At 40.3% G+C, this 13,750-nt stretch overlaps 1 protein-coding gene across 2 annotated transcripts in view; it reads left to right on the forward strand.

Moving 5' to 3' along the window:
• The window catches only part of fibcd1b (fibrinogen C domain containing 1b), an 80,338-nt gene that overhangs the window by 1,529 nt on the left and 65,059 nt on the right, over positions 1-13,750 (forward strand). The window lies entirely within an intron of this gene.

The following is a 13,750-nucleotide window of genomic DNA, read 5'->3' on the forward strand; positions in this document are numbered from 1 at the left end:
TCTTCCGTCGATTGCGTTCGGCGGTATTTGACATTTATAGTGTGGCAAAACAAAGTCTATATCGAATGGCATTTCTGTACCCCGATTCTACAGAACAGAATCAGTGGGGGGCAGTGGGTTTGCAGAGATGGAGATGGTACCACGGGGCGTCGATTTGAGCAATACAAGAAGAAACATACGTGAAAATGAGGCTCGCTCCGGAAGATGCGCAGTCGTCGTATAGCGGCTCTGTAGTGTAAACGCGATTATTTTTGATTTGAAAAGTTTCATTTGTATGAATTAAATGAAGGTCGTAGTTGTATGTTTGGTTGAACTTTTAACACTGAAGCAGAGCACTACAAAAGAGCATTATTTGCTTTTGAAACACACACAAACAGACACAAACGTGCACGCACACACACACACACACACACACGCACACACACGTGCACACACACACACACACACGCACACAAACACGCACGCGCACACACACACACACACACACACACACAAACACGCACACACACACACACACACACAAACACGCACGCACACATACACACACACACACGCACACACACACGCACACACACACACACACACACATACACACAAACACGCACGCACACACGCACGCACACACACGCACACACACACAAACACGCACACACACGCACACACACACACACACACACAAACACGCACGCGCACACACACACACACACACTCACAGACACACACGCACACACACACACGCACACACACACACACGCACGCACACACGCACACACACACACACACACACAAACACGCACGCACACACACACACACACACGCACAGACACACACGCACACACACACACACACACACACACCGCTACATGATGCAGTCAGTGTCCAGTCTTTCCTTCATCTTTGTCATCTCTCTTTCTCTTTCTCTTTCTCTTTCTCTTTCTCTTGTCTTTCTGTCTTCTTTTTTCCTTGCTTGTGCAGCATCCCCTCTCACATATGAGCATTGTGTGCATTCTGTATTGGTTCGTTGTCTGTTCGACTAAGATTGCTGAGCTCTTGAGCTACAATACAGTGTACCTTCCTCGGCAGCACTGTGAGCTAGTTGTAAAGGAGATAAGGGGCTGCATTCATGAGACAACTTAAAATAGGAGTACTGCTACTGGATCAGTTTAGCTTTGAAGCACACGGTGCCTGAGATCAGAAGGCACTGGGGAGAAAACTGATATCACGTCACTGCTGAGATGCCAGAATCAGTTGCTCAGAAGCACAGAAGGAGTAAAGCAATCTGTAGTCATGTATTTTGCTTTTAAAGGGGTAGTCTGACCATGTAATGTTTAAGCCTGCCTTTCAGCTCATCAAAATGGAATTTATGGATTTTGACTGTTTTTGGTTTTTTGTAGAAGTTACAATTTCACACACAGTCATACACAGAGTCACACACACACACACACACACACACACACACACACACACACATACACACACACACAGAGAGAGAGAGAGAGAGAGAGAGAGAGAGAGAGAGAGAGAGAGAGAGAGAGAGAGAGAGAGAGAGAGACATTGACATAGAAATCGGTTCATTAGTTATTGGTTTCCTGGATCTCTTATTTCTTAAAGAAAAATTTTTGACAAGATCACTATTACTACTATTACACACACCCAAAGAAACATACACACATGTGCACACACACGGACTGGAAATGCACATTGCTCAGAACCATGGATAGTTCCCACAATGAACTAAGGTAATTCAGTTCCATGGCAAAATGGACAGAGACCTCAAGTCCTAACTAGAGGGCTAGAGCTCAGCTAGTGCTTGTCTAATGCTCAGATAGAGCTAGTAGTAATGTATATGCACAATAAGCATACTTTAAAGACCCTTTGAACACATCTAACTACTCTTTACTGAGTACAGCTATTGAGATTTGGAGGGTCAAATCCGATGTTTCCCACCATGTCTTTAGGGATCCCTGTCTTTAGGGATCCCCCAGCAGGGATCCAGTGTTCTTATTGCTTGATTCAAGATCAGAGCTAGGATTGAGCAAAACTATGGACTGTTTGGCTGTCCTCATGGATAGGTTGGGAAACACTACATGGATACTTCAAACAGATGAATGGATGAATGGATGGATGGATTCATGGAATGTTACTTTTTACTTTGAATAACATCTAGAAATTACACAATTTTAGCACAGATTCCTTTTTTTTCTTTCTGATAATTTGCTTTTATTTTGATAATGTAAGGTTATGTTGTAATATTTTGAAAAGTTCATTGATGCATGAAATTATGCTGCTTTTATTACATATAGTGTTATACTATGTCCTACCCAGGCATTGCTGAATTATTTTCTTAATTTTGCAGATGATTCTTTTTCTAGACTCTTAGTCTAAAGAAGAGTTTTCCGTTTAAATGAATTTTATGCATCAATTGAAACAGTTACTCCTCAAGGGTTTGCCTAACATGTATTAAATAACGTCAGTTCAGTCATTGTATGTATTGTGCACTCGGAATTCTATGCACTATTAAATTTACCTTAAATTCTACCCTGATAATACTATATAATGGGATAGTAACTCAAGACCATATTGAGCTATGAGACTTTTGATGACTCCCAACCCTAATTATTATAGTCATTGCCCCCAAATTACAGCCCAAGATTCCAGTGTCTATTATCTTTCAGTGTTCCCAAAGCTAAGATCAGAGTTTCAGGGTAATATTCTTTCTGCTTAAACTGCACACTTACCATGCTTGGAAACGCTGGAGTAATTTAGATGTCACACTACAACAAAAGCTATTTGAAGACTTTAAGATTTGAATCTGTAAAAAAAGGACAAGGTTTTTATTAACATGGTGGTCTTCTACTTGGTTTTAATATTTGACATGAGAGTCGCATGTGTTACGTGGTGTTCTTATGAGATGTTTTCATGTCTGGCTTGCAAAGAGACCAAGGAATCCAAGCAAAGAAAGTAAGAGAAATGTTCTCATTCTTCCTTGTTCATCCCATTCATACTACATTCTGCTCCCCACTCCCCATATGTCTTGATCATTTCGCACTTCACCCTTCATGTGGTCAAACTCTGACATTTCTGTCAATAGTGGTCTGGAAAGGTTAGGATCACTTTCTTCCTTTTCATTTTCTAATCCCTGTCATTCCCCACCAGCTCTTCCGACTCACCGCTGTCAGCCACCCCTTGCTCGTCCTCAGAGATCTCTTGCCTTCTCTTCGCTGTCACGGTCTGCTCCATCTCTGTCGCTGACGTAGAGTCCTGTAGAGTTTTGCGTGCGCCAACACATGAGCCAGTATCCACAGGGGGTAAAACGGAGGCGCCAGATTTTCTTTGCTGATCCGTGGGCCTGTGCACACGGAAAGGCTGATTTGTTTTAAGGCCTAAACCATGCAAACTGTAAATGCTCTGATTGCTGCTACACAAGGGATTGGGCTCTCGTTTTGTGTGTTTCTTCCTTCTTTGTTGTAAAACCCCATGGGACAATGATAATGCAGGGAACAAGCTGAATGAACAGTATTTACTGTTGCAGATTGTGCTGGACTGTGCAGATTGTGTTGGATTTACATGCACTGTTAATTGTAATGCAATTAACCCAGACTAAACATTCATTCCAATATAATGGGCTTCTCCAGAGTAGTTTTCATTTTAACATTTGTCATAAAATAGTTTTACTTCAAACGTACTACAAAGCACTATTCTTGAGAGGATACACCAAAGTCCACCCACCCACCCACCCCCCACCGCCAAAAAAAAAAAAGGTTGGAAAACGTTCCATCTTGTTATGTTGTTGCAGAGACTTGTTTTATACAGATGAAAAGTTTAAAGACCTGGCATGTGGCCAAGCAAAGGTGTTCAGTAGTTTTTACATCTTATTCGGTCATTTATAGCTGTTTCCTCTTGATTTCACTTGTGGTTGTTTTTTCTCATCCACCTGGTGCTGTGTGCAATTGACATGAAGTGTCTGCCCAAACACTTAGCAGAACACAAAAAGGGCTATGTAGATGATACACATCTTTTGTATCATTAATACACATACATGCCACAGAATCTGATAGGTTGGATTTGAATTTTAAAGCCAAAGGGAATGTCAAACATACTCAGATATGAACATTAATATGTATCTGGCTATAGAATGTCCAGTAAAGAGCTGACCAGCCAGATTAATTACTGTGAATAGAAAGGACATTCTAAAGACTAAGCAATTGCAAACAGATTTTACCCATCAACCAAACATTTAAGTACTGGGTTGGTTTGGTCTGGTCTGGTGCCTTACTCACCACTGGATGACAAATTACATTACAATGTATGACAGTGTTGTAAATTATTAAAATCAGTTCATATAGTAAACATTTTATGATCTATAGTAAAAAAGCTATGGAAAAAATCTGCCATTTTGTTGAAACTCAGCAAACTTCTCTTTTAATTTCTAGCCTCGTTGCTGTGTTATTGACTGCTGTAATCGAGGTTGGCGGCGTGAATGCTTCTCTTCCCTCGTGGTTAATAAAAGCAACGGAGGAGCTCTTCTCCTGGTTCCAGCTGCACCAGACTTTCATCGATGACAATGTTAGAGCATGGCCCTTTTGATTAACAGGGCAAGTGATTAATCACTGAAGCTACATGTGTGCCCACACTGTGAGAATGCCTGCGACTGGCAGCTGAGAGCTCCCCCTGAGCAGCAATGATAGGGGAGCTAATTAATACAGCACAATAACTGAATCATTTATGAACAATGAAAAATTTTAATCTGCCAGAGAGAGAGAGAGAGAGAATGCTGAAATGGAGATTAAAATGGAAGTAATCCATTTTTGTCCAGCCACTCTCTGAGAGCTTTGTTATAGATCGAAAACTGTGGTTCATTATAAGTAACATAATTGGCTGCGTTTGTTGCTGTCCTGTTGGTGACTGCTCAGGCCTGGGGACTCAGTTGGGCTTTTCCAAATTCATCACTGTGTATACACAGCTGGGACATGTTAATAATTTCATATATGTGAACACTTTTGTGGTCTGTGAGACATGGGCTTGTTTTGTATACAGTACATTTTGCATTGTTGTGGATGAGCTGAGTGAACAGCAAGCGGTAATAGCATCATTAAGGCTATGTATAGATGGGTCAAGGTTAATCATTGAACTTATTACAGTCAGGTATGTGGGACTTAATGAGAGAGGGAGAGGGAGTGAGAGGGAGAGGCAGAGAGAAGGAGGGTTCATCTGGAACACATGTTGGCGCTGATCAGACCACAGCTTGCATCTGGTGGTTGATGCCCAGAGCTTGTTCTGCCTATAACACACACACACACACACTCACACACACACACACACACACACACACACACACACACACACACACACACACACTCACAAACACACACACACACACACACACACACACACACACACACACACTCACAAACACACACACACACACACACACACACACACACACATGCATATGCACACACACATGCACACCCATCCACACACACACAAACACACATAAACACACACACACACACACACACACACACACACACACACACACACACACACACACACACACTCACAAACACACACACACACACACACTCACAAACACACACACACACACACACACACACACACACACACACACTCACACACACTCACACACACACACACACACACACACACACACACTCACAAACATACACACACACACACATGCATATGCACACACACATGCACACCCATCCACACACATAAACACACACACACACACACACACACACACACACACACACAGGTGAAGAGAGGAGGATGGGGCTTTTTTTTTGCAGTAGTTGTTTCAGGGTGAAAAGTTGGACAGGTACCAAGACTGAGGGAGAACAGTGAGAGAAAGTCACTGCTGATCCTCACCAAAGACTCTCAGTAGCAGTTACCCAACACATGAATTATTTACACTGCATCTAAAGTCAATCTAACTGACACAGAGCAATTCCTCACCCCAGGGGATGCAGGAAGGGAGAGGAGGAAGGCGGAACAGATGAATAAGCGAATGGTTTAAGATGTTATTCCACATTAAAACACTAAATTATTCAAATGTCAAATCAATCAGACGAGGCCAAGGAAGGATAACCGTGGGATTGGCTTATTTCAAGTCAGGATGAAGAGATGGAGAGGAAGGAAGGATAGAGAATACTGAGGATGGAAAACATGGCAGACAATTAGACTGTTGATAGAGAAATAGATTTATGCTCTTTTAAATGATCATTTGAAAATTATAAAGGAATGAGAGTGGACTCATTGTATTATTTAGGCACTCAGACATCAATTATTTTATGCTAAAATATAAATGAAATTTTTGTAATACAAATTAAATGAAAAAAATGCAAATGAAGTTTAGTGTTTGGCGATCGGCTGAAATGCAGTCACTAACATCACACAGCCTTATTTCATTATGTCTTAATCCATTCTGAAAATATTGTATCACTAAGTGCATCATAAAGATAATTTTAAAAAGTACCATCATAACATAGCCATCATAAAACCATCATAAAAACAACACATTCTTCAACATGTAAGCATTTTCCAGAACCTCGTATATCCAGGTATCCTGCTCTCCTCCTGGTCACAGACCAGGGCCATATTTGTGCTTTCTGAAACATGCCTTCTCAGGGAAAACTTGTTTCATAAAAACATGGCAACTATTGGCCAGTCAGCTATAACTAGGCAATAAACAGAGTTCGAATTGTCTTATTTGCTGACTGATACAGCCATCACTGCATTTTACCTTGTGGGGTCTTCATGCAGGGACCCAATGGATCACTGTAGCTACATTGCAGCAATATAAAAACAACAACAACAATAATAATAATAATTGTTGTTGTTAAAATATGTTTTATAGTATATACAGAACATACAAATATATACATATACATGCATAATATTAGTGCATAGTTTTGTAAGTTCAGTTAGCAGATTTAAGGTTTCATAAAGTCATTCGATTCTGGCACGACTGAATGCAGCCATTGCCTTTATTTTATAGACATGGTGCAAAAATTCACCAACAAGTTTAGCAGTCATGATGGCTATGAGGAAATCATAAACAACTAGCTTATTTGCTCCTTCATGAAGTGGCTCATTAATCTTAAAGATCTTTAACTTTATCTAGCAGTCCAGCCCTGTTACTCACTACTACAGAAATAATGATACATTAGTCGTGTTTGTAATTTTGGACCTTGCAATTGGCTAATTGTGGAAAGCAGCAATTGCCACCTTCCATGGAGCCCCTTGTCTGCAGCCTGAACATCAAGTGGGTTATAAACAAAACAAGAGTGTGAGGCAGTCCTCTGATAGATTCTAGAACTCTCCAGTGGCTGCACTGTGAGCATGCTGACCAATCAGCATTGGTGCCACTGAGTGCAGTGCACGTGCTCCAATGAATCACATGGGTACTGAAGCAGCATGATGGATCGTTGCCATTACCCCAGGGATGCATGTGACAACACCAACATGCACAATCACTGTTAATCACAATTAATAGATGCAATGACTGGTTGAGTCACAAGACCCCCTGCCCCTAGACTGTAATGACACTGACCTTGTTCAAAGCATGCAGTGGTAGCTCACAGATGCAATGAGCAAATGGAAACTACTACTGTTTTTTTTTTACATTGCTGTCTTTGCTGAGTGGAGAAAAAAATCCCAACACGCCAACAGAAATATGTGTGCTTTGCATGATGCAGTGTAGGATTTGCTGATGAGGTAAAATGGGTGAAATGGGTAAAATGATCCACAGTGGTACACATGCGCGCACACACACACGCACGTACGCACACACACACACACACACACACACACACACACACACACACACACACACACACACACACACACACGTGGATCGTTTTTACTGATTGGTTGGGTGGTTGGGGGTGGGTGGCTGGTTCTGATGCCCATTGTTTTTATTTCAGTCAAATCAAACAATTATTGGGTTCAGATATTTTTTTATAATCTGCAAGTATGCAACATGCACTTAGCAAATCAGACCGTGGAAGAAGCTCCAAAAGTTTCATTTATCCACCATGGATAAATTATGTGGATTATTACAGAAGGAGTCACTGGTGTCCTTGGTACAGTGTTCCAGCACAGTGAAAGTTGTGTGCAAAGAGTTTAATGATATGCTGTCAGGATTTCAGATGACTCTAATTAGAAGAGGGAAAAAAGTCAAATGGTAAATGTGATCATTAACTACACTGACTAATTTGCCAGATTTGCAGTTTTCATTAAAGAGAAAATTGACCCATCAATACTTTTGTCACATTGTAGTTCTTACTAGCTCAAGACCACCTGTGATTAAGAGCACTGAATGAGTAGACAAACCTGTGCATGCCACAGTACAGAACTGAAGAACCGAACTCGCATTCGTTCTTGGCAGGATGTAAATGGATTTTTCAGAAAACATCTAGCTAGTCTAGCTCTAGATTTAGTGAACAGACTGTTGATTGGCCCCCAAGCTACAGCAAATAAAAGGTTATTGGGTAGTAACACGGATGCGTTCACATTAGAAAGTGTATTATTTGAATAGAGTAAATAAGAAGCCACAATAATTAAAACCATGTCCTGTCCAGCATAATTGCTACCCCAAGCCATGACACTCTTTATCTCTGGTTCAGTTAGCCTACAGTTACTAGCCTGAAACTCTTCCCACCCTGATAAGTCCTGTATTCTCAACTTCCCCTCTGACCTCTGTGGCAAGGCTTATGCATCGCATCCACCCCTGACTGCACCTGCACCTGATCACCGATTAATTGAAGGCATGGACTGCACTCACAAAACACTACATCTGAAGTCTTTGAATAATTCATAAATAATTCATGAATTTCTCCACCACGGGCAAGGGAATGTAATGGTACTTGTTCTCGGAAACAAGGCAAATTGCTTTTAGCTAGAGATGTTTACAGATTTGTTCTTTGCTGCTGACTTGTCTGTTGTAGGATACTGTTTATTTGGTCTTTGTTGCCAGTATGGGACCATTAAAAAAATACAGGAAGATAATCTCTTACCACCTACTTTATGAGATCCCCTAGCTAGCAAGCATCCTCACAGGTCATTTTATTAGGTAAACCTATTTTATAGCTGAATTTTATAGGTGTATAATTGCAGATTGTAGCCCATTTGATGCAACACAGCTTGCAGGCCATCCTCTGCCTCCTTCATCACTGCTCAGGCCCAGTGCTGACCAGACAGTGTTTGGGAGGTAGACGATTGTCAACACAGCAGTGAATCTGTCATGGTATAATATCGTGCAGTGCCGGATTTGCTGCTTTTTCTATATTTATTATCATTGTCACAGCAAGGTTGAGAGTGGCCTACTGCTCATGTCCATCCAACAGTGGTGCAGTGGTCAAAAACTGACCATTGGTGAGGAGCTGAAGATACAGTGCACACACACACACACACACACACATATATATATATATATATGCGAGAGAGAGAGAGAAAGCACACATCATGACAAAGAAAAAATATAGGTTAAAATGAATCCCTTAACCCACTTATACTGAATGGCCCATTCTTAGTTTAATTCAATTCAGTTTTGTAATATCTGTGCCTAGAATCCTTCTAGTACTTGAAGATTTTCTTGACTTTGTTCATGTTCAGTATAGGTCCACTGAGCAGTTTTTCCTGCAGGTACTGAAGTTTTGCCTTTGGTCAGCAAGGACAAAAAAAGCCTCAAATCACATTTCCAAACACTTCACAGGTCAAGTCGACCTGGGCAAAAGATTTATATAGTTGCTTTGGCAATGACAAAATAATTAAATATTTTGGAAAATGCACCATAATTTAACAGTGTCGACCACTGGGTTTTCACAGTTATATCTTTGTTGATTAGCATCAAAAAAACTTTGTTGTTATTAAAAGCATTCAAATAGATTCTCATGCAGGACATTTGATACTTTATGAGAATCTTTTGTTTAATTGTTTTAAAAATTATTTTAAATGTTTTAGAGAGCAGCCCCTTTATTTAAACATATTTCATTTTCAATAGAAGGGGAAAATCACATTGGAATGCAATTTTGTTTTTCCTAATTTATCCTTGATGGCTGGCTTTTAGTAAACATGTTAGTTTATATAATTTATGCCAACATCACTATGTTTTACTTGTGGTTATTTAAATAAGATGTTGAGAACAAACATATGAACTATGATTAACCCCTAAATACACCACACCCCCGTAATGTGTCATTTACATTTTAGAGCAAACCCAACTTTATAAATACCTTATAAATCAGGTTTAATGACAAGATGTAATTTCAAACCTAGTAAGATTACCTAAATATGATTTTGTATAGAGCTATAGAAATAACCTGTTTCCACTGACAGCATGAAGATAATTTCCTGGGCCTGCATTATTGTCTCTAATATTGTTTGATGTAGTGTTTCTCTGCCTCCACCATGCTATTACAATATTATTACTATTGTTATTATTAAAAGGGAATTTATTCACATGCATCATTGTAATTAGTATCTTACAATACTTAACCATTCCGGGCAGTGTTGAGGTTACAACATTAATTTGCAAGTTGTTTTTTCTTTAGTTTTCTGTGTGTGTGTGTGTGTGTGTGTGTGTGTGTGTGTGTGTGTGTGTGTGTGTGTGTGTGTGTGTGTGTATGAATAGAAGTGATATTGTGCCTGGGTTTAGGCAGGCCAGGGTTTAGGAGTTCTTGGGTTTAGGAGTTCCAGGATTCAGGAGTTCTTGCATTTAAGGGTTCTTGGTTTTAGGAGTCCCTGGGTTTAGGAGTTCTTGGGTTTAGGAGTTCCAGGATTCAGGAGTTCTTGCGTTTAAGGGTTCTTGGTTTTAGGAGTCCCTGGCTTTAGGAGGTCTTGGGTTTAGGAGTTCCAGGATTCAGGAGTTCTTGCGTTTAAGGGTTCTTGGTTTTAGGAGTCCCTGGGTTTAGGAGTTCTTGGGTTTAGGGGTTCCAGGATTCAGGAGTTCTTGCGTTTAAGGGTTCTTGGTTTTAGGAGTCCCTGGGTTTAGGAGTTCTTGGGTTTAGGCCACTCTTTCATGGTGCAATGCAAGTGGTCTGTGCTCCTGGAGCTCATGTGGTAGAGCAAGTAGTGCAAGGTGCTTGCAACACCAACATCATGGCTTTGATTCGCAGGGAGCACATGTACTCTCTCCTAATGCTAAATGTATAAAAGGTGCTCTTGTGAATAGGGAGAAAGCTGTGAGTTTATAATCCCTGAAGGAGCTATTGATGACATTTAAGGGAGGGAATCAACATCGTAGCTTCTTTGTTTCTGTGGAGACAAACTAGCAGACAACTTTTTTTTCCTTTTTTTCTTTCTGCAATCGAACTTGGAGCATATACACAGCGGGAACCAATTTCAGTCATTTTAATGAGAATTTTTGTAATCTTTTCATCTTTTCATTCTTTTTTTATGCATGCACTAATGATGATTTGGTTACAAATTGAAATATGAATTCTCAACAAAAGTAAACAAAAGCACTTTCATCTGTGTTTTCTGTACCTTTGAAAGGTAACAGTAGCTTTATACAGCGATTCTGGCTTTGCCTTTTTAAGGGGTATTACAGTGTGTAGTGGAAATCCTCCAAAGCATTTTCCTTTAATCACAGTCTGACTCCACTCCCTAGTGCTCAGCTCGCTTTTGCCTCTCCCAGGATATTATTGTGTTTGGCATTTTTCTTTACGTTTTCCTTTCTGTCAATATGTTCTGTTTGGTCCTGTTGTATTGACTTTGCTTAATCAGCATGGCTTTGTCTTATTGGGTTAGAAAACCAAAATCTGCTTTATGCAAATGCTGCCAGTTTTAATGCTGTGGGTTGGATATTTGGTCATGTACTGGCCTGCATCTGAAGGCAAAGCTGTAACGTTACTTTGTGTTAGACGCCACAGGAAATTGTCCTAGACCATGACAGCAAGCTGCATGCAATGTTTAACTAGACCATTTTACTTAATTAATACTTATAAAATTGTGCTACATGAAATGTAACACAGATGGGCTCATTTATAAATGCAGTTAGTTATAGGTTACAATTTAAATAAAGGTTTACATAAGGCTACATACAGACTAGATGGAGAGATGGATGGATGGATGGATGTCAGAATTCCTTTAGTCGGACATCGACTATTGTCTTTGCTTTTACCTACCACTGTCAAAAAAAGTGACCACATGCTAGAAGCATCTCTGCCATGTTACACTAACAACAGCAGGAGTCATCATCACTGGTGTGTATGGAAGTGTATTCCAATGGCCCAGCAGGAAAGGAGCAGAATATTCTGAAATCCTCTCATCTGGAATAACTACATATTTTGTAAAGGATGAATGTCAGAGTTGCTAAATTTAGTGTGCTATGCTTGACTATCCAGGAAGGAATAATGGCTTTCTTATTTCACACTAAGTCTGAATGGCATAATTTGCTGTCAGGTTGCTTTCCTACAAAGGAAGGTGCCAGACATGTCCAACAAAGCTCTGTAACTCTGCCATATCATATCAGACTTAATCAGGCATCAGCACACAAACTGAGTAGCAACTAGTTAGTCAGCATGATTAATTGCTCTAGTAGTTATTCTTGTACTTCTCGGAGGTGTTTTAGAGTTAAGTGATAATCAACATATTGTGATTTCCTAAGACATGTGATGTGAGCCTTGGCCTAGGCTTATGGCCCAAACTGTTGACCTGACTCTCGAAGAGACCTTATGGTAATCTCCTACCAGTGGTGTAAAAAGGTTTGGAGTAGGAGGACATTTAAGAATGTTTTCATTCCTCCCAAGATAAGTTTAATAATTTAAAAATAATTGGGTAGAAAGTAGATGTCTTTACATATCTTTAATATTAGTGCCGATTAGATTACCAAATGGGTTTTTAATGAGCAATGTGCCTGTGATGTTGGTGTGAGGAGGGGCTGAGAGGCAAGTGAGTGAAAATCTTTATTCTCCATAACAGCTCGACTCGAGCGAACTCAAAACAAAAAGCTTACAATGCAGCAGTAATAGCGTAGTGCATAGTATAAACGCAGGAATGGAGAGTGCTTGAGAGCAGGTACAGGCGACAGCTCCAGGTGCAGGACGACCAGCAATGTGCCGCACTAATGGCAATTACCTGCAGGCTTAAACAGCAGGGAGAACAAAAGAGGGCAAACAAGCAACAGGTGTGTGTAAGTGGGTGATTGGGACAGTGGCAGGTGTGTGTGTGTGTGTGTGTGTGTGTGTGTGTGTGTGTGTGTGTGTGTGTGTGTGTGTGTGTGTGTGTGTGTGTGTGTGTGTGTATGTCTGGGCATGTCGCTCCTGCCTGGAGCACTGTGACAATGTCTTTTGATTAAAAACTAAAAAGATAAACTTGAAGTTCAAGAGCGTAAGGAGAAGATATAGAATTTAACCACTACAAGGCTAATGATATTATGAGGCAGTCTGTCCATGAGCATTTTAACACTCTCCTAGATTTTTAGTTGGATACAAACTGCTTTAAAAGGAAAATGACAATAGGGAGTTTTTCTAAAGTGGTTTAACCAAGACCAAAGGTGCTGATATGTTGTAAAACAGTCCTGTAACACATTCTTTTAGGAAGCCAAAACAAAAAAACACAAAAAACAGTGCATGAAACTGTGAGACTCTTCATAATAAATTAGAGTTTTGCGTCAAAACACAGCTTGCATGTGATAGGCTGTTGGCCCTTATAAGCATCTGGTTCCTAGACACCACTTAACATGCAAGTCTCACACTAGCCTTGTCTAATGGAGTGTCAT

The sequence above is a fragment of the Electrophorus electricus genome, chromosome 8 (assembly GCF_041902795.1).
Source record: "Electrophorus electricus isolate QZ-2024a chromosome 8, ASM4190279v1, whole genome shotgun sequence".
NCBI lineage: Eukaryota > Metazoa > Chordata > Actinopteri > Gymnotiformes > Gymnotidae > Electrophorus > Electrophorus electricus.